The sequence below is a fragment of the Kogia breviceps genome, chromosome 18, assembly GCF_026419965.1.
Source record: "Kogia breviceps isolate mKogBre1 chromosome 18, mKogBre1 haplotype 1, whole genome shotgun sequence".
Taxonomy (NCBI): domain Eukaryota; kingdom Metazoa; phylum Chordata; class Mammalia; order Artiodactyla; family Physeteridae; genus Kogia; species Kogia breviceps.
The window spans coordinates 42947416-42970602 of NC_081327.1; the positions used below are offsets into that span (position 1 = coordinate 42947416).

General features: G+C 43.9%; 1 pseudogene; it reads left to right on the top strand.

Annotated features, from left to right (window-relative positions):
• The first annotated feature begins 20521 nt into the window (after positions 1-20521).
• On the top strand, positions 20522-20636 carry LOC131745688 (U6 spliceosomal RNA; annotated as a pseudogene).
• Positions 20637-23187: the final 2551 nt, after the last annotated feature.

Here is a 23187-nt window from a genome sequence, read left to right on the forward strand (position 1 = left end):
GAGCCCGTGCTCTGCGACGGGAGAGGCCACAACAGTGAGAGGCCCGCGTAAAGTAAAAAAAAAAAAAAAAAAAAAAAAAGTTGTGCTAATTTCCATTTCCATCTGCCATGTTGGAGAGGCTATTTTACTTATCCATGTCACAAATGGGTTTTCTCTCTTTGTCTCTTACTCATCCTCCCCTCTCCCCTCCTCCCCTCCCCTCCCCTCTGCTCGCCTATGTTTTCCAAATGAACTTAACAGGAAAAATGTTATCTTATTTTAATTTGCATGATTTTGATCTTTAATGGTGTAGAAATTGTTTTCCAAATATTCTTTGCTGGCCACCGACTGTGCCTCTCCAATGAGTCACTTTTATTTTCAAGATGGCTGACTAGCGCTAGAATCAATCTTTCATAGCCCTAGTCTGTAGTTAGAAAATGGGCAAAGCCAACTGGTTCAATTCAAGGGTTCTGAATTCATTCTTTCGGCTTCATTATTACCTATTTGCTAACCAAATGAACTAATGCCAATCAAATGCCACTGTTAGAAATATCTCTGGCCAGAAACATAAAATGTTGAAACCACAAGTAACCTTCTCATTAGACCCTGCACTGGTCAATAACCCCACTTCAGTCTAATTTGAGGCCCTATCATTTAAGGGGAAAGTGAGTAACTTATACTTCAAAAAAGGGCAGTAACAGAAGAGTAAACTTGAAATGGGTCTTATTTAACTGGGAAACTAGTGCATATCATCTAGTACCTTGCTGGCTCTTTCCTCTGGCTTGAAGTCTCTTGAATGACTTGAACATCCTTTCTCTGTGGATGTGTATCAACATATCTAAAGACAAAGGTCGTGTTTAGTTCTCTTTTTATAATTCTGCACAAGTAGATCCTTTCTAAGCATTCTGTTTGTTTGTATTTTGAGGTTGCAGCCACATGTAGGGAGGAAAGAAGGAGAATGGGGAGAAAAATTGTTGTAAATATATTTAATAGAAAAAAATCCTGAATATATGATAGTAAAGGAGAGGACTCCAGATGCCAATAAGAATCTTTGAATGAAAAACCTTGAGAAACCCTATTTATGATGTAACCAAGCTATGGCCTAGACAGGAAAGGCAATAGTGAACTGTAAGCTTCCCTAGGGATATAAAGAGATCAAAATTGAAAGGGAAACACCCTGACATAAATGTCTAAAAACAGCAGTCTCCCTGTTTTCCTGTGTTCTGTTGACCAGATCTCTTTATTAACTATCTCCCAGGCCTCACCAGTATCAATAGTGGTTCATAATGATGACCTGAGGGCAGAGCAAGATCTCGAAGTGCCCTCTGACTCATCAAAGAAATATTAAATTAAATGTATTTCGTTGTGGTCTAATTCTTTTAAAATTGGTAATCCATGTGTAGTATAGATGATAATTCCCTATTAATCCAATATTTTATTCGACCAGAGCAATCTTCGAGTCATCCATTTTCCAACCACAAGGAAGAGTTGATGCTAGTTTTTAAATGTCGTTGAGCGCACATCAGTTGCGACTCTATTGTACGTCGCTCAAGGAATTTACATAAGCACAGCTGAATATCCATTGTTTTCTTGCTCTGTGATAAAAGTTCATTTTTAAAGCCTCAAATTGTGATTTGTCAAAGTCCATTTGCCAGTTCTCTAACAATTTCAGCCAAATTGTAAATTGTATAACTGTCTGCATCATTTGCATACGTAATCATGTTAGAGTGATGGTATAATCTAGGCACATCATTTATGAGAAGAGGGAACAATAGCAGGGAGCTTCCAATTCTTGGGATACTCAGAGTAATTTATTACATGGCTGATGTTTTCTTTCTAATTTCCACCAAATGATCTCTTTTAGAATGATGAGCACCGAGGATGGCTGTCCCTTGTGTATTATCTTTACTGCTTCCCTAATCTTGAATTGAGAGCCAAGATGAGCACTAGGTTACACATCTGCTTCATTCACACACACACGCACACACGCACACATGCGCACACGCACACACACGCGCGCGCACACACGCACACACACACACACACAGAGTAATTTCAGTCCAGACAATATCAGAAGAGTTCAATGTTCAATGAAACATCCTCCTGAAATGGTGCCCCTGTGTTAAATTAATTTGATCGCTGGATCTAGTTATTGAGTATTCTTTTCTGTGCATTGACAATTTACCAATTGCTTGCTTCCTATTTTTAATCAGTCTTGCAGATAATTTACCAGCCAACTAAATTGTTTTACTGGCCTATCACACTTCTCTACCTGACAGAGAGCAAAAGTAAATACAATCAGTCTTGTGTTGCACCATCGGAAATTTATGATGACCCCAGGCAAGTAGCTTTCTGCAAGACTAATTTATGTATAGTCACATCTGTCACTATGGCACTTGGACACATCTTAGGCTTTTTTATTAGTTATTCCTGGTAACAACCCTGTGAGATCACAAGGTGGGTCAGATATACCCTTTCTCGAAAGGCCTCTGAAATTTCATTAGACACCTACATTTTGGGACTCAGCCCTCAAGTCAGGAGTATGGTCCAGACGATTTATCAGGGTCACCTCAAGTTCTAGGACTCAGAATCTCTACCAGGCCCAAATTCATTACTCCATTTATTAATTTCTTCACCCGCAATAAATGCAGAGAGGAAATCACTTTCCTGGGGTCATAAAACAATTTAGTAGTAGTAGGATTAAGCTCCCTTGTAAGTTAATGATTAACACAAACTCAAACCTGAATTCTTATTCTGACTCAGCCATTTATTTATTTATTTAAATAGAAATTGGTTCCAAGTATTTTTTAAATTTATTTTATTTATTTATTTTGGGCTGCGTTGGGTCTTGATTGCTGCGCACGGGCTTTGTCTAGTTGCGGCGAGCAGGGGCTCCTCTTCGTTGCAGGGCGCGGGCTTCTCATTGCGGTGGCTTCTCTTATTGCAGAGCATGGGCTCTAGGTGCACGGGCTTCAGTAGTTGTGGCTCGCGGGCTCTAGAGCGCAGGCTCAGTAGTTGTGGCTCACGGGCTTAGTTGCTACGCGGCATGTGGGATCTTCCCGCACCAGGGTCGAACCCGTGTCCCCTGCATTGGCAGGCAGATTCTTAACCACTGCGCCACCAGGGAAGCCCTCATGCATTTATTAATGGTGTGACTTTGGAGTTGCCTACCGTCTCTTGAAACACTGTCATCTTTGTGAAAGTGAGGGAAATGATGTTTATCCTTCGGGGGTTGTTGTTAGTGTTGAAGTAGAAACAGGTCCCTGTCTAAGTGTTTTCTGGGACTAGCTATTTATACTCCTTCCTGTGATTAATCCATACCACAGCCTTGCCAGGGGTAGAGAGGGTGTCTCTGTATAGAATTCCTCATACAGGATCTACACTCATTATTATGACGCTATGTGGTAACTCATTATTATTAGGATACTATACAGTAGAGAACATCACCACGGTTGTCTTTCTTTCCTGCTGTTTATTTACTGTAAACATCTTGGAATTCAAAAAGGAATCTTTTCCATTCAAGTAGCAAAATGACAGTTTAACAGAATTTGAAATACTTTTGGCTTAAAATACTCAAGTGTGGCCAGAGAGCAATTGATGAATCTCTCTGCTGACTCTCAGGACGATCCATATAATCTCAGCTTTCATAGACAAGCCTGAAGCTCACCAGATCCAACTCTCTCCCGAGTTACAGATGCACAGCTGTCACTGCTTCCAGCGGGGGTCACGTTCACGTACCGTGGAGCATTATTGAGTGGAGGTTTTATACACATAGGCTCTTAGAATAGCATATGTCCTATAGTAAGTGCTCAGTAAGTGCTAGCTAGTATTGTTGATATAAGTATTACTCTGCTCCCATCCCACCCGACTAGTTATGTCTGCTGGATCAGCTTTCTTAATGTCCAAAGCTAGAAAGATTCTCTGGTCCAGTATGAGATTTGTTTGAATGGCTTTCATATTTTTATGGCCTAGTGATACTACTTAACTTTCCATAAATGTTTATGGAACAGAAACAAATGTGCACACCCTGTGGGCAAGGCATCTTGAGGGATACAAAAATGAAGAAGCTTTGAATCCTCACCTCAAAGACCTTATACTCTGTTGAAGGAGAAGGTGGGGCCTGTTCATTAGGGAAGTCAAACGGGGGAATTTTTTAACGTTATGTGTGTGTGTAAGTGCAACAGGATGGGAGGGATTAAGGGTTCAGTTATCCTTCCTTCCTTCCAACCATCTCTCCACCCTTCCCACCAAGCACCAGGCACTAAGTGATAGGACTGCGAAGTCAGTGGACGCATGATCTCAGCCGTCAAGGTCATTCCACGGAAGAGATACAGGTGTAGGCCAATGGCTGTTGGAGAGTGGAGTAAGTGCTCGTAAAGTAGGCTCTAGGGGGCGCTAGAGGAGCCCAGGGGAGAGTCTTCTGAACTGGAATGACAGATGAGGGAAAGCTTTCAGGAAGAGATGATGCTTGAGGCAAATTTTGAACAATAGTTTGAGGAGGCCAAGAAGAGGACAGAAAAGAAGAAAGAAAAAGAGAAAGAAGCTAGGTCAAGACACGGAAGCGAGAAAAGGGCTGGAGCTTTATGGCACCCCAGGCAGTTCAGAACATGCAGGTGGGCTGGGAAAGAAAGCAGAGTAAGGTAGGCAGGATGGTTAGGTCTTTAAACGGGGCAGGAGGGGAGCAAAGGAGGCAACAGTTCCAGACAGAAGGACCAGCATAATCACAAGCACAGAGATGCAAAAAGGGAATTACGTGAAAGAAGGTATAGCTATACATGTGGCATAGCTGGAAGAGAGGTGAGTCTGGAAAGGTAAAATGGGGCAAAGCCCACCTTCCTCCTGTGGAATTCCTGTCTGGCTCCCTCAGCACCATCTGGCTGGCCCAGTTCTCAGTGATACAGTACAGTCATTCTGATTCCAGCAGCCCTAACATCCTCCCCTGCCATACCAATGGTCTTATGACTTTGATTTTGATTCTGGGCCAACTTGGCCATATGGCTGGGCTGCCTTAGTACAGAAACCCTTTGAGCCATTTGCCCTGAGTAATGTTTATATTTTCTTCAGATCTCTCTTCCATGTGGCTTTTGACTGTCCTCCCATTTCAGCCAACAGCATCAGAAAAAGATGGTTAGGAAATAAATGCCTAAGAGATAGTTGGTTCAAAATGAAAGCATTCTCTTTTTTAAAAAATTTATTTATTTATTTGACCTCACCAAGTCTTAGTTGAGGCCCGCGGGATCTACGTGGCAGATGCGGGATCTTTTTTAGTTGTGGCATATGCGTGCGGGATCTAGTTTCCTGACCAGGGATCGAACCTGGGCCCACTGCATTGGGAGCGCAGAGTCTTAAGCACTGTGCCACCAGGGAAGTCCCTGAAGGCATCCTTTTAACAGTACTCATCCTAGAGAATTTCAAGGGCTCAGAAATATTGGGTCTCGCCCAGATTTGGGCCACATCTATGAATTCTAACAGGTTTTGCGTTCTTGCACATCATCCTGAGGTAAGGAGTGAGTGATGGGCTACAGCAGCCATAGAATGAATAATAGTGAGCTTGAATCTTTGCATTTAAATAGTTTTTTTCAAAGATGGTCATGTGAACCACAGAAAAAGAAGGCTCTTCCCATTGATTTGTGTTCTTGGTGTTTTCTGGGAATTTTGTCAATCTTCAGAGAACAGCCTGATCATTTTTAGATTGCATTAAATTCCTCAGAAGTACTGGCATGCCATAAGCGCCTTTCACTTTTTAAAATATATATAGTAAGCATTAATAACTGTCAGAACTTTTTTCTAATAAATTTAGCCCCAAAAATGCCTAGTTTGCACCTAGCCCTTTGTTTGCTGTCGTAGATGTCAATGAAACACAGTACATTTAAGGAGATTTTGTATAATTCAGTACTCCCTAAAACAAAACAAAGCAAAAATAGCACATCTTCCTCTTTCTTATGATTTTTAAGGATTTTTTTTACACTCTTCTCTTACTCTAGAAGAGTCTTTCTCAGACCAAAGCAGTTTGCAGGGTCAGGTCTAAGATGTTTTAGCAACATTTTCTTCTCAAATGGACAACAAAATCATTAAACCCCTTTGAATTCGGTGAACCTGCCTACACGTTCCTATTTCAGAACAAAAGGAAATCCATTTGAAGTATGCAGATTGTTCATAGACAAAATTGCCCTAATGAATAATGCTCTTTAGGTTGAAACTAACTGGAGCCAAACTCACATTAACTCAAGTAAAAATAGGAATGTATTACTTCATATGCCAAAAGGCCTGAGGTAGGTGGCTTCAGGATCAGCTGCATTCACCAGCTCAAACAGTAATATCGATCTCACGTCCCTTCTCTCCCTGCTCCCACACCCACCTAGGTTCTGTTTGCCTCACCTCCAGGGGGACTATTTGCATGTGGTAGTCCCTGGCACCTCCAGGCTCACATCGACCAACATTACCACTCCAAGGGGAGAGAGCCTCTCACTGCCAAAGGCTCCAGCAAAGTCCTGGATTGGGCTCTCATTGTCTCAGCTTGGGTCCATCATTGTGGACAGTGGTATGGTATCCAACTGCCAGGCTTGGGTCAACCTTGAACCTGGGGTTGGGTCAGCCCTACCCAAACCAAATGGACTGAGAGCAGAGGAAGGTACCTCCCACCGCAAAGAAATTTAGAGTACATGTTCCAACAGAAAGGGAAGAGAGCAAACAACAACCATTGTCCATTAAAATTGCCTCAGTAAATTCTAGTGTACTGGAAAATCGGGTGGTACAGTCAGGTGATGGACATAAAGCCAAAAATTAACAATAATAATGTAAGTGGCAATAGACAATTAAAAAGTAAAATATGTCATCAAGTATTGGGGGGGGTTTAATCTTTAAATGCCAAGTAGCTCCTTTGATTAGAGTATTTTCACCGACTTTGAGAAATTAAACTATAATTGACCCAGTTGATTCCTAAGCTCACTTTAAGCTAAAAAAAAAAAAAAAAAAAAATCTATAATTCTATGTATTGGTTAGGTTGATTAGTTCATTGTTTTGGAACAATCTAGAAATGGCTTTCGGGTCACATAGCTAGGTAAACTACATGATACTGTGTAAATGGTCTGACACTTATCAGGTTTTTTCACACGATGGCTTCCCTACAAGACCAGTCTAAGATATACTCCTTCAGGGGATGTTTTTATTTAATACCACTTTGTAAAAGAAACGAAGAGAGAATTCAACTCTATATTTGGGTGAAAATATATCACACCATTTTTTGTATGATTATTTAATAATATTACATTTTTCCTTGAAATTTATAATCACATTCTCACCATAACTCTAAACATATGAAGTAGAAATTCATGAAGGAATTTTACAGGTAAAATACAAAGTATTCCCTAGAAATATGTAATAAAATAGTTGATTAATTTTTAAGTATAAACTTTTAAAAGCCAAATAATAAAGTCCAAATGTGAGACTAGAAATTCTACCAATTTGATTTGATTTATTAGTATGAGCCTGTCTGGAAAAAAAATACAATTTTTTTTTTTTAATTTCTCTCTTTTTAACACTGGTGTGTTTTACTCAAACAAAACCTCTCGCAAAGTTATTTATTATTCTATTCTGTTTTTTCCATCGTGCACACATGTCCTTTCATTTCCATCTTCTCCATGTGGAACGTTGATTACAATAAAAGGCAAACATCTGTTTCACAAATTGACAAGAGCAGGGATTCTTCTTTTTTAAAAATCATAATAGATACACATTTATCAGCTTTAGGGTTATTTCATAGACCTTTTTTTTTTTCTTTTAACTAAGTACTGCCAATCTACAAAACACTCTTTACCTCATTTCTGAAATAAAATTTGCATAGAATTCAGCAGCACATCAAGAATGTGACAACATTCGCTTCGGCGTCGGCGTTGTTCATGTTCTCATTGCGCATCTGAATTCTTGTGAAGCTACCTTTTCATCCACCAAGGCCTCCCAAAGGTACTTGTTTTAGCGATGTGTTTCACCAATTTTTCCTCATTCCAGAAAAGACAGTAGCCGACTGTCTCTCTCTAGTGGAATCGGTGATCTTACCTTGAGGTGTTAAGAATTGCTAAGGGCCATAAGGACTTGTGTAAATTACAGCCATGCAGAGAGGCATTGAAAAATCAATAAGTAATGAAATAGTACTGGAGTGAAGTAGCCAAGAGAGCAATGGGTGGGAAACTCCCAAGGACACAGTTTCATTTTGTCAAAAGGTAAAAGAAGATGTTCTGATGTGTATCTATAAAACAGGCTTCCTTGGAAACAAGAGGCTATTGGCATGGATGGCAAGAGGGTCTCTCCAACATGCCACTAAACCGCAGTAGACTGTGGACTTCTTGGTACAGTGGTTTTATGTTAGACAACCATGCGTTTTATTATTGCAGTTAAGCAATAAATACGGCGTTTTCGTCATCATTTTGTGTGTCTGCCCCACCACAAGTTTTCTGTCCCCTGGATACCCAAGTGTACCCCGTTTCCTGCATTCTGTAACGGACCATCCATATTGCGTCCACAAAACATCCTCAACCTTCCTGACTGTACGTTAGCAATGTTTCCCAAAAATGTGATGGTGTGGTTGAATCTGAGCATCAGTTCCCAAGGATTCCCACCCATTCACAGATGGCTCTGGGTACATACGGCCTGGAGGCTGGAGCTCTGTAGTCTAAGGAACATTCATATGGTTCAGAGTCCCTGAGCTGATAATTAAATCTGCTGCTTCTTTTTCTTTCTTTCTTTTTAAATTTGAAGTGAAATCATGTTGATATTTTTGATATTGATGATTTGCTTTGAGATGGTAGAACTGATTTTTATAAAAAGGATACTGTGGCATATTTGAGTATCACAAAGAAGTAGGTAGGGGGAGGGATCCGATGCAGTCAACTTTGCTTGGGAGAACGTGTTTCCCTCCTGCTGACAGATGAAGGTCCCCTTTTATCTCTGCCCTTTCCAAGGTGATAATGCCCCTTGGTCCTTACATATCCATCTGGTATGTAAATGAAGCTATCTGTAGAGAAAGATGAGCCAGGTACCAATTGAATCCCAAGGTCTAGATCAAGAAAAAGGGAACCATGAAGTTGTTACCCAAGAACTGATTGAAATGACAGGATTACATTTGCTGTGTGTGTGTGTGTGTATGTTTATGTAGCTTCTGTCCTTTGTTTATCAATGGAACAAAAGAAAACTGGTCCTCAAGCTCTATTTTGGGTCAGCTGGTGTCACTCTAGCTATGGGAGTTGAAACTTAAAAAAAAAAAAAAAAAGATACCCTCCTGGAAGAGAAAAAAATCGCCATGAGTGTTTGTACAATTAAAAGACTTGTAGTCTTGGTGAATTGTGACTCGAGTCTTAAAACACCAAATAAAATATTCTACTTATCTCCTTTCCCTTTACCAACACCCAAGTACACTTGGAACACTGACAAGCAGAATCTTTTATATCTGATGAAACAGGGCAGTAACCATCGAGTGAAAAGGATTGAGATGTGAACCAACCGCCAGCCGATTCCCAGCCCATTTATGATATGTCGGGTATGTTTCCTGATAACTAATGAGCTAATTTTTTAATATAAATGTCAGTTATGCAGCATTATAATTCAACGTGTGTATATACCCCAAAGTGGTGATCACCGTAAGTCTAGTTACCATCCATCATGATCGATCCCCTTCACCCTTTACCCACCCGTCCCCTGAACTAGTTTTAATTATTATTTTTTACTCTCAGGCTGTGTCTACCTATTATTACGTAGCATGGGAAATGAAGACATATATCACATTTAATAGAAATCTGTACAAATCAGGTCCAGAGAAACACTTTCTGATAAACAATAAGGAAGCAATGTAGGTAGCTTGGGTGGTTTGACTTTCCTCTTCTCCTTACATGAATATACAGAATCAGATCGCTTTCTCTGTACCCATAATATTCTGCCATGTCTGGATGAGAGAACCGAGGTGAAAACCCCAACAGGCAACAGACAACTACTTGTGCCACTCACCACACCCAGCTCGCCTGTCTGTCCAGCGCATGCTGTACTCCTAGTAAATCCCTGCCGGTCACGCCCCACCCCGAGAACAGAGCAATGCCCACCTCCTCCAGCAATTCATCCATTGATGCCATTATCCATTGTTTATGACACTGCAGCCACAGTAATGAATTGATATGCCTTGATCTTTGAAATGCTTAGACAGAAGGCCACACATTCTAAGGAAAAACAATGTCAAGACAGCTGTATTCGGCAGGGGTTGGAAATGGATACTGTGCAGGAATATGCATTAAAGTTGAAGAGGGTTTTGTTTAACATGGTGGTTTTAAAGACGTAAACAATTACGATGGGCAATAACTCCTTCAATCGGAAGATTATGGAGAAACCCCACATAGGCCAGGGTGCTGGTATGATTCCAAGTGGTGCTACCACGATGAAACACTAGGGGTCACCATATTAATACCAGTGTCCAGGCTCCATTGCTCTCCAGAGAGCCTACCATCCAGGAGCTCTTGGCTCCCTGTTTATTCAAGGAATGTTGCTCAGTGCCTACCGTTCATGACGTGTGACCCTTTGCCGTTATTTCAAGCACCACTGAAACAATGGAGTAGAGTCCTCTCTAAGCCTCTTTCTGGTGAATGACATTTTTTAAGGGCCACCTAAGTGTATCAATCCATTATTTGGGGCTAGAGATAATTATAAGGGGTGTGTAGGCCAGTTAACCAAATATAGAACATTTTCATTCAATAGCTACACAGTATGCCAATTCAAATGTTCTGCTTGATTCTGAGTCTCTCAAACCATGTCAATACTTTTTTACTTGCCAGGATTGATATTCTGTTGAGTGTTGACTAAAACATTAATCTCTCTCTTCCTTTGTTTTTCATCTCTTTATGCTTTCAATCCCCAAGTCAGAAACTATTCTCCAAAGAAGAAATTTCCGCAGTTATGTATAATCTACAGATATGTTATCACCAGGCTATACCACAGTCCCTAGAATCAGAGTGGGGAACGGCTGACCCAGATCCATAGGAGGCCCCAACCTCATAGCGACATGATTCTGCTTACTCCTATTTTAGTCCTAAGGATAGGGCTACCTGCCCCACCATCATAAGGAGGAAACTCTAGTTATCTCATATGGAGTAGACCTTCTGAAGGCTAGGATGCAAGCAGCTGACGATCTGTGAACAGCATTTAAACCACATACACGCAAACATACACACACACCAAAACAATCAGTATTGCAAGGGAAACAGATGGCAAGTGCTAATAATGGTAAATTCATAGCCTGGATAAAGTGCACATCTAAGTCAAAATTAATTTCAAAGCTTCTGGGTTTTTTACGTGTTCTCTTTGTTTCTCTTTATTTATTGAGTATCTAATATGCAGAGGCATGTGTCTGGCAATGGGGGAGATAGAAAGATATACATGTGCAAAGAAGGTAACTAGTGGTTACTACGGCTTTCTCTTCCCTGTCCGCACCATTGGTGCAACTGTCTTACCCAAATACATCCCTTCTTCATCCACCCTTTCCCTCCCACCCTGTTCAGTCATGGTCTCGTGTTTTCTTTTGCATTTCCTATTATTCTGGACTGTTACTTTCACCCATCCTTTTTCTCTGTCTCTAGCCCATTTCACTGTACATATTTGTGGAGAAACTGAAACATATTTTGCAGTTTGCATTTCTCTTCCTTGTCAGGCCTTTCTTTCTCTAAGAAAGAAAAATATTGATATTACTTTTATTTTTGTGTGTAGCTTTCAGTCAGTTTCTTTCTGTGGGTTATCATGACTTGATAGTGAAAACAGAGGATTCCCCCTTTTCTTCCCCTGAAACAACCATGGTTTAGTGGGAAAGTGATTTAAGATATTTCTATGCAGCAAACTAATTTTGCAAAGCCAATGGTACAGAAGTAGAGAAATAAATCAAAACCATGCCAAGGGTGGTGTTTTTTAAGAAGGTATTTGGGGATACTTGAAATATGCTTCTGTTGAATCTGAAAATTAAACTCTTGTGGGTCCAACCCTTAATTCCTACCAAATTACAATGGAGCCGTCCAGGGTATAATCATATCGAAGGAAGTATTTGCTATTATTTGTTTTTTAATTTAAGTTCTTCCAAACTCTAGCCTATAAACACCATACATAAGAGAGTTCTTTATCTCACTTAAAATAAGGAAACTTTCATTGTTAACTGAGAGGTTCACAATTTTGACGTTCCGTTTCTCCAGAAGTGGACATTCTTAGCACAGTGACCCTTGGCTCTTTGCAGCTGCCAAAGGGTGGGAAAGAAGGAGAGAGAGAATTTCTCCAAGGCTCTCTCAGAGCAGTGCGGGCTTGGACAAAAATTGCAATGGCATACGTCAAAAGCATACTGCTCAAGAAAGAGATTGTATAAAGTCTAGCTCCAGTTCAGTTATATCATACATTTTATTTTCTTTTTGGTTCTACAGTTGATGTTACCCATCATTTAATTTTTGAATCAGATAAACATCCTCACTGCATACAAAGCTATACTTGGATAATCCTGATGACCTCACAAACAAGAAGGCAATAAAACAGAAGTTTCTAACCAAGGGTCTGTGGACCCCAGTAATTCCGTGGTTTGGTTGTGTTGAAATCCTCTGAAAAACATATGTGAAATTTGGGACTCATATTAAGTTTTCTGCGGAGGGAGTCCACAACATTTATCATTTCCTCAAACAAGTCATGTGCCCCCCCGCCACCCCAGCAGCTTAAGAACCCACTGGACTTGAGTGTCTTCTCTGAGTGAGGTCTTCCGTGACTGAGTCAGAAATCTCCTGGTCAGGCTTCATCACTGCATGGACTAGAACATTTCAATTAATGATAATACCGTTAATATTTACTGAGTGTTTTCCACGTCCCAGAGCTCTGTTGTGAGCACATTATGTGCAGTCATTTCGCCTTATCAGGTGGAAACTACTCTTATCCCCATTTTGTAGCTGAAACACAGACAGGTAGGCAGCTTGCCCATGGACACAAGTTGGGAAAGTGGCAGAGTTAAGCCAGAGCCAGGGTCTGGCTCTGCAGTCCCTGGGCTTAACCAAAGCTTAGCCACTCTGCATGCTGCCTCTTGACTGAGGGGTCCTCCCAGACAGGGGCTGTTCCTCTCCAAATAAAATAGAACTGAGAGTCTAAGGAAATGTGAGCACTAAGAAGTGAGGAAATAAACTTCAACCTGACTCTTCCTACCCGACGTTCCCAGGATACTAGCAATTCAGGGCAAGGCTAGCAAAATTCCAGGGCACTGCTTGGTGCTAGCGAGGGCTCCGAGGGCAGCAGGAAGGTCTGTGGGCCCAAAGAGTCAATCAGTCATCCACCTTCAGGGCCCTTAGCGTCTCACATTTTATTTTTATTTTTTTATTTATTTATTTTTTGCGGTACGCGGGCCTCTCACTGTTGTGGCCTCTCCCGTTGCGGAGCACAGGCTCCGGACGCGCAGGCTCAGCGGCCGTGGCTCACGGGCCCAGCCGCTCCGCGGCACATGGGATCTTCCCGGACCGGGGCACGATCCCGTGTCCCCTGCATCGGCAGGCGGACTCTCAACCACAGCGCCACCAGGGAAGCCCAGCGCCTCACATTTGAAGACCACTTTCCATAGCCGCATCTCTTCCCTTCCCACTCCCCTGCCAGGAAGACAGGTGGAGATCATTTCACAGACTAGAAAACTGAGGCCCAGAGTGGTCACGGTCTAAGCTACAGCAGAGCTGTGTCTAGGGCCCAGGTCTCCAGACCCTCAGTCCACGTCTCTTTGCGTTGCTCTTTGTTGCCTGGCCCATAGGTATCCCTTGGCATCTTCAACAGAACAGCCAAACAGGCAGGAATCCACATGCACTCAACTCCACTCCAGTGGGAGCCTTTTTATTTGTGGCTGCAGAGTAAGCCCTACCCTGACCCAAGGCAACCACGTAACTTTCACTATCTCATTTAATCCTGAAACCAACCCAGTGAGGTGGCTATTATTTCCTCAGTTTCACAGTCGGGGAAACTGAGACATAGTAACACAGCTTGTCAATTACAAAACCCAGACTTCATACCCAGGCCTGTCCCACCTGTCCGATTCTTCACCGCTGGGCCGTGCCACCACCCAGGGAGACAGGAAAGGGCAGAGGAGTAGGAAATGAACAGCTCCATTTGCATGATGAGCAAGGCTTTTTACCTCTTTTGAGGACTGCACAGACGGCAATCTGTTTCAAACACTAGCACATTAGGTTAAAATTAAAGAGGACAATTACGAGTGATTAGTCACTGGAGTGGGGCTCCGTGGGCATCTTCAGAAATAGGATCAGCTCTCACCCACTTGGACCTGGCACAGAGGAGCCGTGGGAGAAGTCCTTTCTAGGCCTGTGATTCTGTGATTAACTCTTTTAAAGGAGTCAGACTGCTGAAGCTCGTTAGAAACAATGGCCCCATTTCTCAGGGGCTGTGGAGTCAAGCGGGTCCTGAGGAAATTTCTTTGGCACCCAGGGATCATGAAATTAACACCAGAGCCACTGGCACCAGATCACTCTCCTCTGTTGAGACCTCAGGAAGGGAACAGTCACTCAACCTTTTTGTCCTGAAAACCCAGGAAGCCCAGACGGCAGGTGGTTTGGGTTTCAGCACCTCTGAATGCATCATTTCAAACAGCCGCTCTCCCTAAATTTTCATTCATTCCGAGTTCCCAGGAGAAGCATCCGGAATGAACAGAGGGGCTGAGAGAGCTTTGAAAGGCTGGTGGGAGAAGGTGATTGGGAAGGACTCCGAGCTGGATAGAAGGCAACAAGTCAGGCTCACGTGCCGGTGCCAGGGCGGAAGGGGCCCTTCTGTCTCTGATCCCTGAAACAGGCCACCTGAACAGGGGCCTTCGGGATTTCTGCACGGACCTCCGGCACGGCCAGCCGGCCAGCGCCACCGAGCTGCCGCCAGCAGCGCTTCCAAAGGGGGAGGGTAGAAGGCCGTGTCGTTAATGTACTCAGTGGGTAAAATTCCTCTTTGTGGAACTTTCCCTCGGTTTCCAGCATTATGTCTACTGAACACTGTTTTCACAGCCCAGAGGAGACCTGGCCCCCCTGCAAGCCAGAGAGGCTCTAAGCCTCCCCTCCAAAGGTGGCTGGGATCCCTGGGGCAGCCCAGAGGGAGAACCAGCCCCAGGCCCCAGAGAATTGGGGTTTCTCCTCCATCAGCAAGAGAAATGTGTGTCTCGAGTGTTCTCGCTGAAAGAACTATGGATTGGAGGGAGCCAGAGATAGGTCTGACTTATGGCCACTGTCAAAGAAAAGATGAGAAACTGAAAAAAAAAAAAGAAGAAGAAGAAAAGAAACAAGTAGGGTGGAGGAGTGTAGGTGCCACAGTTTCTCTTTCAGAGATCTGAAATTGGCAAGTGTTACGTCAAAGCTTTCTCCAAATGACTTGATGAGGGTTTTTTGCTGGGTTGCTCACTCCCGGGACTCATTGGGATGGCAGGATAAAAATTAATTAGAGGCTGTTTGGAGGGGGCTTTGCAAGACAGCCTGAGGCTACGCTTCAGTCTGGTTGTTAGAAGCAATATCATCACCACCTCCTCGCCCAGAGAATAGACCTGCGCTGGGGCGGCTTGGGGGAGCCACGGAACATTCAACACAGACATCAGAGCCAAGACTTCCTCCCAGAGAGATTACTTACCACAAGGCAGTGGATCTACCTGCTGACAACCTCAGAAATGTGTCTCGTTTCATTTTCAGATTTTTAAGAGGGGTTACATCTGAAGCTTACAGAATCCTGATGCAACGCTTGGCGGAAGAAGAGGTACTTGCCTCTTCCATGCCTCTGAATGTGACCTCTAGGCTGGGTAGAGCTACCAGGCAGGCACAAGGCAGGCAAGATCCTTGCCAGGATTCGCTTCCTTCTTGTAGGGGGTGGCACACCGGAGAGGAGGACTCTAGGAGTTGGCACGTTTCTGCATGACCAAGGCTGACCCATGATTATTTCAAATTCAGATAGTTTTCAAGAAAGATAATGCAAGCCCTCTTCACTCTTCTGTTCTTTCTCTTTCTCCCTTCCCGTCCTCTGCCCTGTGGTCCTCACGGCTCCTCTCTTCTCTCACCCATATGCAATCCTCCTCTACCTGAAGTACTGGTTCAGTGAGTGACCTCGAGGTTGGAAGAATTGGGAACTGGCTCCTTAATTCGAGATAAAATAATTCAAAGCATGATATCAGTCCCAGCATTTTGTCAGTCACAAGTAGCTTTTCCAGCTGTATATTTCACCCTGAAATGGAAAATGCAAAGGGAGTGAATGCCTGGGTTTCCTTCTTAAAAGCACTTTTAGCCATCATGAAAGATCCTGTGCGCTTCATATATATTTATCTCCATATCACTGTAAAAATGTTAGCTAGTTAGTCCTTACAACGTTTCCTGTGATGCAAACAATAATTAAGATCCCTGTCTTATGGATGGGAAAACTGAGATTGTTCTTATTTCCCACGTCTAGAAAAAGGTAATGTGTGTGTGAGCTCAAAGAAAATTTGGAACCTCCGAGGGCCCTCCCGTCTCCCTAGACTTAGCTGTGTCTGTTTTATTGCCTATAATTGCTTCCTTGCGTCATGGTGAGGATGGGGGTAGGGTAAACCAATGGGAACAATTACCAAAAGAAAAATAGCAAGTTTCCCTCCAAACCAGCCACTTCCAAAATGAATTCACCAGCTGCGTCGTAATATGAAGTCACACTACCGCACAACTCTTCAGCAGCTTCCCACTTTGAAAGATATCAATACATTCCCTAAGGTGAGTCTTGTTCCGTTGACCTTAGACAAGGAGTGATCATGGCAATTACCACACCTTCAGAAGATCCAGGAAGACTTCTTCCTAGGAAGGCTTACCATCAAGCCTGCACACTTGGCTTATTTCAGAGGGCTGTGAGGCAGTGGTGAGCCAACCTAAGACCACCTCCGTGCTCTGATTTGCTTACACATAACCAGAGAGACAAGACATAGTCCCCAGTGCGCAGAGATGATAGCGGCTGGTTAATGAGCTCGGGGGGGGGGGGGGCCTAGGACCACCCCTTGCCCACTTGCTCTCTGCCAAAGGGAGGTGAAAGGAGCTACTTGAGGGCTGCTCTCAGAATCCAGGTCCAAACTAAAGTCAGGGTCAAGGGGTATGGCTACATAAAGCCAAATCGTCTCCACTAAGTGCTTTCAAAACTAAGCAGCCTTCCCAAAAATCAATCTACTGCTTTATAAGCAGCCAGCATATTTAGAACTGTGGAAATTAAAGATGGAAAAGACCTATTAAGCCTTCTAGATCATTCCCTAGGGCCCAGTGCAGGCTCATTCCCTGTAGTACATTTGTTAGCGCTGTGTCAGGCCTAATTTCAAGTGTCTCAAGCAATGAACATAAAGGAGACAGAGACAGTGGTGTCTGCCCATGCCCGTGACAATGATCATGTGATTAGAGTTCTCCGTGCTGCTCGCTGGCCTTTGGCATGCCTGGAAAGGGTTTGGATTCCCCAGGGCTTGGCCCAGAGGACACCAGCAGCTTCTAGAAAGTGGAGACATTTAGAGAACCCCTCACTTCTTTCTGTGTAAGCAGAGTAACACTCTGCCTTTCGGAAGTATCCAGGCACCAGGCTCTCTGTAAATAAATTGCCATAAGTCAGGAAGAGAGAATCCAGGTGTACCAGGACTCATTTTAAAATGAAATAAACCCTACCCCCAAGGAATCCAAGCTTCTCTCTTACAAATTTTATTCTGGGTTGGTCATGGGTTCACTGAACCGCATTTCCAACCAGTGGTGAAATGGAGGAAACATTTTCAGAGATGCCAGGGCTTTATTCTAGAACATTCAGGACCCAGTGATAGGAAAATAAGAACAGATGGCTCACAATAGCACAGTCAAGGTTTTTCTGAGAAATCATTTCTCTTTTTATCTCTGTTCCCAGCTAGAGAGGAAGCAGGTCACATTCACAATTTCAGGTGGAAGACTCTTTAAATGAGGGTAAACAGGAGCCAAAGCTAATAGAATCCAGAGAACAAAGGGATCAGAATCGAATGCAAGCCGAGTTCTTTCTACTTCTCTGTTTTGAAACGATGGAGAAAGTCCCTTTAGATATTCACATCAAAAATTCCAAATGCGCGCATTGTAAAGCCTAACTCTGTTACAGGACATGAGCAAAGGGAGTCATTCATGTGTCCAGTGCAAAAATGGTGTGACAGGGACTTCCCTGGTGACGCAGTGGTTAAGAGTCCGCCTGCCAATGCAGGGGACATGGGTTCGTGCCCCGGTCCGCGAAGATCCCACATGCCGCGGAGCAACTGAGCCTGTGCACAACTACTGAGCCCTCGTGCCACAACTACTGAACCTGTGCGCCACAACTACTGAAGCCCGCACGCCTAGAGCCTGTGCTCCACAACAAGAGAAGCCACAGCAGTGAGAAGCCCACGTACCACAATGAAGAGCCCCCACTCGCCGCAGCTAGAGAAAGCCCGCGTGCAGCAACGAAGACCCAACGCAGCCAAAAATAAATAAATAAAAATTTAAAAAAAAAAAAAAAAATAATGGTGTGACAGCTCATCGACCCCAAAGATCTTGAAAACGGGACCACGTTACATTTCCTGGAATAGGAGGTTCCTCCAAAGAAACTCTCTAACCCCATACCTGTTCTCAAGGATGAGGCCCATTTTCTTTCCTGGATACTTGAAGCAAAACTGAACTTTTCAAAGGCTGAAGTTTGACGCTCGGCCCAGCAGCAAATTCACTTGCCAACCCCCCCCACTTCCTCCCCGTAGCCCCGTTCTCTTCCACTTTAAAGCATTATCTCATCTCAGCATTGCCACTTTTTTTAAGTTCAATGTCAATAGCTAGTTAGGAGAGGGCAGGAGGGTCAGGGTTTAGGACTCCAAACCGTCCTTGACGTTACTCTGTAGACAGATCTGCTGTTTGCATCAGCCCCATAAAAAAATAAAAAAAATAAAAATCCCTCTTTACTATCTGAGAAAAGATCAGAACAGGAAAATGTCAGTTTGAGAGCTGACAGAATTCTGATAAGAATGAACTGGAAATGAGAGAAAGAAAGGAAGAAATGCTGTCACTCAGAGTTTTTAATTTAATGTTTTTAGACAAATATGTTTCCCACTGAGTGTGTATGTTTTTCTCACACACGAGTCTTCCGTCCCTCCACCTCTTTTCCAAACGCTCTTCTTGAGAGAAAGGCTGTCTATTTTGACTTGATTTGATTTGATTTTTACGGTCTTTCCACAACCTTTCAAAGATCTGGAAGGGTCACCCCTCCTGGCCTGAGAGCTGAGAGCACATTCACTCCACAGCATTTCTTCTAAGCCCTGGAATCGTTTCCACTTTCAGAAGTATCTATACATATTTTTAGAGTTAGGGAGATAATTTAAATTCTCAGGCTTAATTGAACCGACAGAATGGAGAATGGAGCGCTCCAGATGGAAACACTTTCAGAGTGTGACGACCTCTGAGTTCAAATTTAATACCTACGTAATAAAGGCTTGAAGATAATATAATGGGCATTGTTTCTGTTGCCTTATTTTTTGTTTCCACTTGTGTAGCAACTTTCCTATTAGAGGAAATGGCTGGTGTTTTTAAATACAGGCTACGCGAAACATCAAGAAATGACCCCCATTAGAAGATATATTTTTCATGAAGAAAAGGCCAAGTCTTTGATGAATAAAATACTCGGTAAGCGTTAAGTGTTCTTCTGGATGGAAAAAACAACAACAACAACAACTTTTTCGGGAAACTAGGCGGTTGCCCAGTTCACCAACGAAGCATTTATTGAGCACCTACTCTATGCCTGGCACGCTACCAGTCATTTTATATCATCTCATTTAGATATTATTATCCACATTTTTCAGCGGAGAAGAATGAGGTGAAGAGGGGTGGGTTTGCCCAAGATGGCAGAGAAATGGCGTGACAGACCCAAGGGCACACCTGGTGGGGCTGCTAAGCGTCATCTGCGTACAGGCCATGTCCAGCATTTAGTGACTTCTGTCCTGCATCTTTATGCAGGGCGCCTTAAATGTCCTGTATTCAGCTACTTTTAATAAGTTACAAAGGCTTGTTACAGCTGCATTTCAAACTTAACTAAGTGTTCTGTATTTTTATTTGCTAAATCGGGCAGCCGTGATATCTGTATCTCAAAATCCCAAATCTACAGGTCTGCCCCTTCTTCTACACGAATGAAACAAGTCTTTCTGGACACTTGATGCAATGAGCAATGTACACACTAGGCCCGATCTATAGTAGTTAGGAGTGTGCGTTCTGCAGTTGTTGAGACTTGGGTCTCATCCTTGCTCCACCACTTGCAAGCCGTGTGACCTTGGACCTCCCTGAGCTTCGGGCTGCCTAGCTGTAAAATGAGGACAAGAGTGGTACCTACTTCATAGGGTTGCATGGAGATTTAAGAAGAGAATGCATGTAATAAAAGAACCCGGTTTCTGGCACACAGTAAGCGATCAAGAAATATTAGCTATTACCTGTATCTTCAAAATTATTCTACTATGGCTCTTCTAAAGCACAGCTCTGCTCAAGCATCCCTTCGCCTTAAAACATCAATTCTCATGCTCGCTTCGGCAGCACGTATACTAAAATTGGAACGATACAGAGAAGATTAGCACGGCCCCTGCTACTTGAAGCAAGGATGACACGCAAATTCGTGAAGCGTTCCATATTTTTGCAGCCGCGTAGCACAGGGAGATCAGCTCGGTGCTTTGTGACCACCTAGAGGGGGTGGGATAGGGAGGGTGGGGGGGAGACGCAAGAGGGAGGGGTTATGGGGATATATGTATATGTATAGCTGATTCACTTTGTTATACAGCAGAAAGTAACACACCACTGTAAAGCAAAAGATGTTGTAAAAAAAGAAAATCAATTCTTTACAAGAAACAATACAGATCCCTTAACTTTGTATGTAATGTCTGACCCCACCAAACTATTCCCTGCTACCGCACATATGAAACAGTCAGCCAATGGCTGTCAGCATAACCTGACTACAACGCTGAATGTGCCTAAGGAAACAATTCTGTTTTCAGATTTAAGTGTGAATTTCTTTTTCTGCCAAATAGGATTAACTGATAGCGGGTCCTTGGGCTTCTTTGTCCTTATAGGTAGATTTCACTTTTTAATTAAAGATGCCCTATAACTTAGGATGTTCTGGGATCCTCTGCACAAGAACACCACACTGGAGTAGGCAGCATGCTAGAGAAAGTGTCAGTGGGAAGATTTTTGTGGGGAAAAGAGTTAAGGTTTTGTCTGTCCACCACCCTCGAGGCTCACACCCCTCCCTCTGACCAAACTCACCTCCTGGCTTCAAAGCAGCCAGGCTATAAACACTGAGGAGGGCTTTTACTGGCCCATCCTGAACTCGCTATTTTATTGTCTGGCATTTCCACTACCTTCTCTGGGAGTTGACAAAAATATCTTCCATAAAACGGCGTTTGGTTTTGCAGCCTTGGATTCATGTTGTCCGCGGGGGCTTCCTCTGTAGCCACATTGTCTTCTCTAGCCCTTGCCATGCTGTCTCCTGGTCACCCTGTGTTCTTGGGAGGCGTCAACCACTGTCTGGACGCTTCTATCCCTGACCTGGGAGACATTGAGAAGCACCAGGCCCTGACGGCATCCCCATGCACGGGGCAAACCCTAGAACCCCAGGACGGGGACCAGGCGGGGAGGTTAAGTCGGAAGGGAGGGTGGGCAACAGCTCCAAAGAGCCAACATTCCCCCTGTGAGACAAAAGAAGTGGTAGGCCAAAGGCTTGCCTTAGTAAAAACCAAGGATACAAAGCAGGCCTCTTTATAGACACATGACCTGCATCCCTGAGGCCCTGCTCTTTACGGATTCATGCACTGGCATAAGTTCTAAATTGCTGCCAGTTTCACAACTGTTTTTGATTTAAAGGCCTCCAGGCCGTGATATTCCAGGGCAAAGAGAGATTTTTCTTCAAGCCGAGCAGAAGAGCGAGATCAGAGCGCCCCCATGGCTTGCGACAACCGACTTCACCTCCTCAACTTGGGAAATCGTAATTAATTCCCCCCCATCTCCAAAACGTACTTCCATTTGGAGATAAGCGAACACATTGGAAACCACTCAGAGGAGGCTCCAAGGGGCAGAGCCGTCAAGCGCAGCGGCTATAAACATCACTTCCTTTTCCAAAAAACTAAAAGGACGTCTCGGAGTTTTCCAGAAGTTAAGGCGGTGTGTGATGCCTGAGCTGTAACACCAGCCATCTCTGAGGGCGGTAGAAAGAGTAGGGCTCGGTGACACCCCAGGAATAGAGTTCACGCGGACAGGGGATGCTTGACAAATCCCTTCAGGGAGGAGAAAAACGAAGGGGCGCTCCCCTCACTTTACAGTAACCCAGTTGGGAAGGAGCAAACGAGTGAGCCAGGGTAAATTATACAGGCATTTTATTAGCCCCCACTGCCTTTCAAAAGGCGAAGTATGAACTCCTAAATGCTGTAGTTGGGATCTTCTTGACCTCCTCTTCCTCCCAGCCCCAAGGAAAAGGCCAGAAGAACCAGGGCCTTGTCCAGTGTGTTCTGTACCTTCCTGCCATTGAGGAAAAGGCACTCCCTCTGGAGGGACAGTTAGGAAAAGGCGGCCACACTGGGTAGACGAAAGCCCATGGACTGCGTGGCCGAAGGACCGACTTTTCCCGTGTGTGAAGATAAAGTTCCCTGCCCTCCCATCCGGATGCCGCCCTGTGTCCGAGCACTCCGCAAGACAGCTTCGCAGATAGAACATCAGCTGGTCCCAGCCCCCAGCTGTCCCCTCAGCCAGGCACGTTTACAAAACCCACAAAACACCCAACCGCGCATGGTGGCCCTAATAGGAATTATACCTCCAACACACTTCTGTGACCTATTGACCTGGTGTAGACGATCACCTCCCTCCTCCCGATCATCAAAGCCTATTTATCCCAGAACGGTTTTGCCCAATTCCCTTTGAGTGATAATTGCATATTCCCAGCCAAGGGCACAAAAGGAGAGAAATAGAACTTGGGTTAGAAGGGCAGAATTTCACCCCGACACTGCTCGTAGATAATGGAGCCAGTGGTGATGTTCAGCAGCCCCATGAGGACTTCCCCAGCCATCAGGTGGAAACCTGTGCTGCCCCCATCAGAACAGAGGGGTTTGGGGTGACGGTCTCACTCCTACAGGAAGAGCTGGCATAAAGAGATGTCTCTGAAAACGAAACTGCAAGCTCGCTTTAGGCCCTCCTTACACAA